Source organism: Pristiophorus japonicus, unplaced genomic scaffold, assembly GCF_044704955.1.
Source record: "Pristiophorus japonicus isolate sPriJap1 unplaced genomic scaffold, sPriJap1.hap1 HAP1_SCAFFOLD_52, whole genome shotgun sequence".
Taxonomy (NCBI): Eukaryota; Metazoa; Chordata; class Chondrichthyes; family Pristiophoridae; genus Pristiophorus; species Pristiophorus japonicus.
Genome location: NW_027254426.1, coordinates 5,007,813 through 5,014,644, shown reverse-complemented (window position 1 = coordinate 5,014,644; position 6,832 = coordinate 5,007,813). Strand labels below are relative to the sequence as shown.

Sequence of the window (6,832 nt, the reverse complement as noted above, 5' to 3'; positions counted from 1 at the left end):
TGACACCAGGAATCTGGGGCAACTTTTGTCAAATTTAACAGCACCGGTTATTCCGACCGTGCACAGAAAATAGAATCAGTCGTGAAGATAATATCCTACGGTGCTCATTTTCAGATTCAATGCAGCAGGATTTCAAATAAAGTAAAAGAATTTTACAGTGAAAAGATTTAGAAGTGTTACTTGTATTTGTGTCTTTAATTAAACTTTGTGGCGTCTGATTCCCGTTCATGCCATTGCTGAAGAAGAAAGGAGGGTTTGACGTTGACCAGATTGCACTGACCCTGATATTTGTGAGCTCATCCTTTATATTGAGTAGTTTCTCGCCATTTGATGGGCTGCAGTGTAGCGGATATCACGTTGGCCTCACACGCAAAAGGTCCCCGGTGGATCCGTTTTCTCTCACTGAAAGTTATCTATTTATTGGTTAAATAAAGAGCAATTCAGGAATAAGGGAGCCCTTTTGCCAGGAGAATAAATAGCAAATAAAAACAGCAAATTCTGCAAGTCTCAGCAAATCAGACAGCATTTGCCAGGAGACTCAACTCGCCTCCGATTGTTCCCATTTGGTAAGATTAAACAAAATGTGTCTGCATGGGATCGAACCAGGGACCTTTTGCGTGCAAAGAAAACATGATAACCACTACACTACAGAAACCACTGGTACAACAGCCCCAACAGAGGGGAGCTGACCAATGAGCTCCCTCTGCGCTGATCGGGAATGAGGAGGCTCACCTGAAACTACTTCTGTCCCACACTGCAAGTTCTCAATCCTTCTCCTCCACTACCCTTTACAGAAATGTCACGGATCACCCAGCCACCGTGTTCACTTCCACATCCTCACATTGGGGCCACAGAGGCTCCTACCGTCTCCCCGCGATCAGTGAACTCACCCAGTTTGTAAAATTAAACCCGGAAAACGTGCCCGGCAAAGGGCAGGAAAATCCAGATAGTCTGTAAGCTCGGTCTATCGCAGAAAGTATTGGTATTCATGGTGCTTACAGCAATTATTAATCGTCTAACAGACCTCAATTATTTTTATGCGATGAATTGATCGAGTATCGTTACCACGTCAGTGCGGCAGATCTTAACCCCTCGACCACCAGGGAACAGTTGTGACAGATGTTGATATATTTATATATATTTATATAAGAACCTGAATATCAACGGCTAGCTGCCTTGACCTCATGGCGAACAGCAGTGCATCTAACTTTGAGTGAAGTAAATTGTTCCACAATGAAACCCATTTCATCTTTTGTTCCCTTTTAAACACTAGAAACTGAGACAGGGGGAATAAATAGAGAAATAAAAGCACAGGGATAGAGACAAGAGGAAGAGAGAAGGGGAAAGATACTGCCCCCACCCAGAACTAATGCAGAAACCCCTCTGCTGCGCTCGGGGTGGCCACCCACAGCCTGGATACACTAACGGGAGAACACCAGCGGCAGGTCGGGGCCATAAAAGGAACGGCGAGCGGCCGTGGGAGCAGCTTGGAGGTCCCGGGAGACTTCTCCAGGGAGCAGCGCGAGCTGGTGCAGGAGCGCGGCGGCAGTTAAGAGTGACGTCATCAAGGTGCAGGTCTGTGATTGGAGCGTGGGCAAATACAGCAGAACCGGCGAGATCGGGGCGAAGGAGCGACGAGAGACTGCAGAGGGATGTGATCGGGGCCCAGGGGAGGCATGAGTTAAGGGCCAGGGGCCCAGGGGCAGCACGGGCCAGCCCACACTGCGATATGTGTGCACACTGGGTCCGTGCAGCAGAGCTGTTCTCCAGTCGTCTTGTTTAACCCTTGCCACTGGACGAATACCTCGCTCTGTCAAGCCCGTATGATGGCTGGGGTGCAACGGCCATCACACGTTAAAAAAATCCATGCACAGGCATCTTCCACCCTTCAACATACATTTCAGGACCTGGAATATTGAAACACCTGTGAACTCATTCTTTTTTGGCGAGGAAGCAAGTCATCCTCTCTTCGAGGGACTGCCTATGATGATGATGAACAGGATTTGCTGCAGTCCGCGGGCAGCAGGTGATGAAAGCGGGCGTGAGAGGGTGAGTGACAGGTGGGCACTGCTTCTGATGCTGTCTGACCCACGCTGGGAGCGGCCGGGGATTTTAAAGCCCTTTCATTTCACCAATGCAGGGTAAATGAAACTGTGTTTCAGGAACCTTCATGTTTCCAAACATGGACAATTTGCACTGTAGACCTCGTGGTGCAACGGTCGTGTGTTTGACTCCCAATCAGAAGGCTGTGTATTCAAATCATGTCGGGATCATTGTTCTTCAAAAGTTGCAAACTTCTTTGCTGTTTGGCAATAACCTGACACTTGCTCCAATGTTTGTCTCACTGTTTCCCTGGTGTCAGGCACAGATATGCCAGATGCCTTCATTTAATTCATGTAACAAGACACAAAAGTTAAAAATTTAAATGAACTTGCAGTCTGGATGGCCGAGCCGTCGAAGGTGCTGCGTTCAGTTTGCAGTCTGCTATTAAAGCGCGGTTTCAAATCTCTTTTCTTATTTTTAGTCATTAAGCAAAACTCATTTGCTTGGCACCATGACCAGCTCCTTAAAAGTGGGATTCAGCAGTTCACCTGTTCGCTTAACATTTCCGTCTGACCGGGTGCTGAAAGTGGAGATGTTTCCGCAGTGTAGCAGTTAACACGTTCGCCTGACACGCGAAAGTTCACCGGGTGGGAATATTTTCTGGAACTTTCTCCTCATGCATGCTCAGGGCGAGATTGTTCTCCTGTGAAAGGTCATATCATCATAAACATGTAAGGATTAGGAGCCGGAGTAGGCTTTTCGGCCCCTCGAGCCTGGTCCACCATTCAAGAAGATCCTGGTAATTCTTCGACATTAAGTTTAAACATCTGGGGCGGAGCCAACAGGCGCCTGGCTGCAATCAGTGACAAAAACGTTTGCTTTAGCAGAAGCACAGCGAGCTCAGTTGATACAGCGTGAGATTTTTAATCTCAGATTCTCGGGTTCGAACACCAAGTTTGTTGATTACTTTTTAACTCCATTTTATGTTGCTTTCACGGGAATACATCGTTAATTAACCGATGATCTTCTTTTGCACAAATAAAGAAATTCTAACTGAAGGAGATTCCATAATTGGATAATTTATCTATGCTCTGCAAGTTAACTCTTAAACCATAAACCATTTTACACACTGCTTTCGGGGTCTGGTTCAAAATGTTCATTGCTGGTAACATCAACAGGAGACTGGGGAAACAGTGAGACTGACTTTAGAGCAAGGGTCTGGTTATTGTGAAACACCAAAGAAAATATACATTCTGGAAGAATAACATGGAAAGGAAATGTGACCCGACACCCAGAAAGAAGTGTTAAGACAGAAGATGAAATGCTGCATCCGTTTCTGCAAAAAATTCCTTTCACAAACATTTCTCTGACCGAAGCTGCACAAAACAAAAATGTTCGTTTCAAAGTCATTAAACTCCCGAATTTCCGCTTCACCGGAATCTCCTGAATCAGATGCCTCTAGTTTTGCCGAGTCAATCCATGTCCCTTTGCAATGTTCTGCTTACACCCACACTATGAAATGTGCCACTAACTTATAGAATCATGGAATGGTTACAGTACGGAAGGCCATTCGGCCCGTCGAGCCCGTGCCGACTCTCAGCGAGTCCCACTCCCCCGACCTTTACCAGTAGCCCTGCAATTGTTTTTCCTTCAGACACTGATCCAACTCCCGTTTGAAAGATAAGATTGAGTCTGACTCCACCGCCCTTTCAAGCCGTGCATTCCAGATCCTAACCACTCGCTGCTAAATGGTCACCTCCTGTTCCTATGTGTAAAGTCTGGGAAACACTCGATCAATTCCTGCCACACTCACAGACTTCCTAAATATAGCACCGTCTTTCTATTCTCGTAAAACCAGCTCCTGAAGTGTAGGCTAGCTGTGTAGGTTAATGCTCTGGTTAAATTTGCCTGGTGAAATTTCAAAGATTGAAAGTGACGCACGTCAACCCCAAACCTCGTCACCTACTCGCTAACCGCTACACGCTGCTCCCGTGAGATGGAAGCCCAGTTGCTGTTTCAAGCTTGAATGCAGGTACAAGCAGAACTCATTCAAAGAAAGTCCAAGTCCCTGAGGCACCTGATTATTTGCACCAAACTCCTTTGTAAAGAGTTGAGGTTCGTGTGGGGTGATTTGGGCGCATCTTTCCCCACACTACAGCACTTCAAACATAACTCAACAGCTGAAAGCGCTTTGGGGTGTCTTCGAGTTCCTGAAAGGCACTGCAGAAATGCAAGTCTTCCTTTGCAAAATTTCTATGCAATTTCAAAACTCGCCGGCAAAATAATGGACTCGTCCAGGATTGGAACCCAGGACTTCTCACAAATTTCATTTAACTTCGACTCATCTAAAGTCACACCTTTAGATCAATGAACCAACTGCTTGACAATCATAATGGTAATGTATAGCCATTATAAAAGCAAGTTTTTGTGTGTGGCTACTCTTGATTAGAGAAGCACGTGAGACCAAATCAGTGACTTTGCTTTTTCGACCTGTCTTCTGAAGCGCCGCACGATCCCACTCCGACAGTCAATGAGTTGTTGGGACGTTAGTGTATCCAGGCTGTGGGTGGCCACCCCGAGCGCAGCAGAGGGGTTTCTGCATTAGTTCTGGGTGGGGACAGCATTTCCCCTTCTTTCTTCCTCTTGTCTGTATCACTGTGCTTTTATTTCTCTATTTATTCCCCCTGTCTCAGTTTCTAGTGTTTAAAAGGGAATAAAAGATGAAATGGGTGTCACTGTGGAACTATTTCTCTCACTCAAAGTTAGATTCACGACCGTTGTGCCATGAGGTCCAGACAGCTTGCCGTTGACATACAGGTTCATATATAAATATATATTTTTATATTGATACAAATTCTCAAAGCTGTTCCCTGGTTGAGTGGTTAAGATCCCGAGCATTAATCTTTTCCATTCTCAATCAGTTCATCGCAGAAATATAATTGAGGTGTGTGAGAGGATTGATGATTGCTGTAATCGCCGTTAATAACCCCACTACTATCTGTTACAGAATGAGCTTACACACTCTTCCGCTTCTCCTGCCCTTTGTCGGACACATGTCCCGGGTTTAATTTTACAAACTGGGCGAGTTCTCTGATCGCTGGGAGATGGTAGGAGCCTCTGTGGCCCCACTGTGAGGATGTGGAAGTGAACAGGTGACATTTCTGTAAAGGGCAGCAGAGGAGAAGGATTGCGAACTTTCAGTGTGGGACAGAAGTTGTTTCAGGTGAGCCAACACATTCCTGATCCTCCTCTCTTCTTCGGTAATCCCGGAGTCGAGGATGACTTGCTTCCACATCAACAATCAGTGGTGATCAGCACGGAGGGTGCTCACTGGTCAGCTCCCGTCTGTTGAGGTCACTGTGCCAGAGGTTTCCCTAGTGTCGCGGTTATCACGTTTGCTTTTCACATGCAAGGATGCCGGGCGAGAACATTGTGTTGAAATTTCCTATAGGGGAACAATCGGAGGCGAGTCTTGTCTCCTGGCAAATGCTAACTGACCTGCTGAGATTTCCAGCATTTGCTGTTTTTATTTGCTATTCATTCTCCTAGCAAAAGGGCTCCCTTATTCCTTAATTGCTCTTTATTTCACCAGTAAATAGATAACTTTTAGCGAGAGAAAGTGGATCCACCAGGGAACTTTGGCGTGTCGGAATAACCGGTGCTGTTAAATTTGACAAAAGTTGCACCAGATTCCTGCTGTCGCCAGCGATGAGGATTTTGAACCAGACTCCTAAAACGCAGTGTGCAGAATGCGATATGGTTGAACACTTAACATGCATAGCACAGAACAAATGATTGAAGTATCGACTGTCCGTCAGTCAGCATTTCTTTCATTGTATAAAAGAAGATGACGGGTTAATTACTGATGCTTTCCCGTGAAAACAACACAAAAGTTAGACAAAAAACATACGGTGACTGGCAGGTGAGCGCTTCTTCTGATACCTGGTGGGAATGGGCAGGGAATTTAAAGCCCCTTGTATTGAAGAATCTTCAATAGACGAACATCTCAAACGCCCTGTGTAGACCTTGTGGCGCAACGGTAGCGCGTCTGAGTCCAGATCAGAAGGTTGTGTGTTCAAATCACGTCGAGGTCACTGCTCTTTTGGGTAATCCCGGAATTAATATTTTCTTTGCTGTTTGGCAATAACCAGACCCTTGCTCCAAGGTCTGTCTCACTGTTTCCCCGGTGTCAGTCAGAGAAACACCTGTTGCCCTCATTTATTTCTTGTGACAAGACACAAAAGTTCAAAATCAACCTGCAGGTGGCCATACACAGCACTGGATTGTCAGGACAGCCGAGCAGTCTAAGCTGTTGTGTTCAGTCTGCTCTGAAAGTGTGGGTTTGAATCCCACTTCTAGCACCTTTTATTTTTAGTCATTAAGCAAAACTCATTGGCTTGGCACAACGATCAGCTCCTAAAAAGTGGGATTCTGCAGTTCACCTGCTCGCTCAGCATCTCCGTCTGACCTGGTGCTGAAGGTGGAGATGTTTCCGCAGTGTGGCCGTTCACACGTTCACCTTACTGTCATGTATCTCACACTACTCTGCAGTTCTAAGTCGTTTTGAACATCTCTTTCAGCCAGGTGTGGGTACCTTCAAAGGGGCTAAAGTTAAAATCTACATCACACAGGATGCCAGACCGGTCCATCACAAGGCTAGAGCTGTGCCTTATGTGATGAGTGAAAAGATTGAACACGAACTGGACCTGCGGGAAGGCATTATCTCATCCGTGGAATTTAGCGACTGGTCAAGTCCCATCATCCCCGTCATAAAGCCTGATGGATCCGT

At 46.1% G+C, this 6,832-nt stretch overlaps 1 non-coding gene across 1 annotated transcript; it reads left to right on the top strand.

Annotated features, from left to right (window-relative positions):
- The first annotated feature begins 6,065 nt into the window (after positions 1-6,065).
- trnaw-cca (transfer RNA tryptophan (anticodon CCA)) lies at positions 6,066-6,137 on the top strand. Its single transcript has one exon. It is a non-coding gene; the product is annotated as a tRNA-Trp (tRNA).
- Positions 6,138-6,832: the final 695 nt, after the last annotated feature.